This window comes from Atta colombica, unplaced genomic scaffold, assembly GCF_001594045.1.
Source record: "Atta colombica isolate Treedump-2 unplaced genomic scaffold, Acol1.0 scaffold164, whole genome shotgun sequence".
NCBI classification, from domain to species: Eukaryota; Metazoa; Arthropoda; class Insecta; order Hymenoptera; family Formicidae; genus Atta; species Atta colombica.
The window spans coordinates 1,048,417-1,049,256 of NW_017259255.1; the positions used below are offsets into that span (position 1 = coordinate 1,048,417).

General features: G+C 38.7%; 1 protein-coding gene across 6 annotated transcripts in view; it reads left to right on the forward strand.

The window, feature by feature from the left end:
- Window positions 1–358: 358 nt before the first annotated feature.
- The window catches only part of LOC108686103 (KH domain-containing protein akap-1), a 9,542-nt gene continuing 9,060 nt past the window's right edge, over window positions 359–840 (forward strand). For 4 of the 6 annotated variants that reach the window (XM_018191193.1, XM_018191194.1, XM_018191196.1 and 1 more), the window contains exon 1: window positions 367–515. The gene's annotated coding sequence lies outside the window, so the exon portion shown is untranslated. Of the gene's footprint in view, window positions 516–840 lie in introns of all 6 variants that reach the window. The other 2 variants (XM_018191195.1, XM_018191199.1) reach the window with 2 other exon arrangements.

Consider the following 840-nt stretch of genomic DNA (forward strand, 5'->3'; position numbering starts at 1 on the left):
TTTATGATTGATGCCCAAGAGGTCGATTCTGTATCTTCAAACAAGATGAAAATTACAAAAGTGAGCAAATTTTTCTAGGTGTTGACTAACTAATAAAATTATTAGTATTCTAGTAAATTCGCTCATCTTTGTATTTTCACTTCGTTTCAAGATACGGAATCAATTCTCAGACATCTTGTTTCTTTTTCGAATTTTCTCTCCTTCTTTTTACTCCATGGCGGTACTTTATAATCTAGTTACTTTAGCTGTGACCGATAGGATGCGCGTGAAGCGGCGAGACACGGAAATTTACCAGCAGTAGCGCATAGAGCGGAAACCACCAGAATTAGTGGAGCTGTCGCCATATCCGTTACTCGGAGAAACACACTTCTAGCACCGAGCACGTGGCGTGTACTCGCAGAAAATTTGCCGTAAGTTAATCATACGGTGCGCCGAAAAGATTTTCAGGGGCATTTGAACAAAGTGCATGATTGATCGCTAATCAGTCGCATCCTCGCGAAACGTCAATAACATTGGTAAGTAAATAATTCTGTCTGGGATCTCATCATACATGCTTTTATTTGGTTCACCTCTATGCGGCGAGTCTTTTGTTACCTTCCTTCTTCCGGCTATTTACATACAGATTGAGAAGTATAGAAATATAATGTATAGTGATGATAAATGTAGCCGTATGAGTAGCGAGTAGGAATCGAAAAGCAATATAAATGCTGAAAGCATATGCCCGTATGTTTCAACTTTATTTCCAACTATGTGTATATAATAGCTAATAATAGCGGATTTTTCCACTTTCTCCCTTTCCCCCCTCTCCTCCTTTTAGCCTGCGAGATATATATATATATA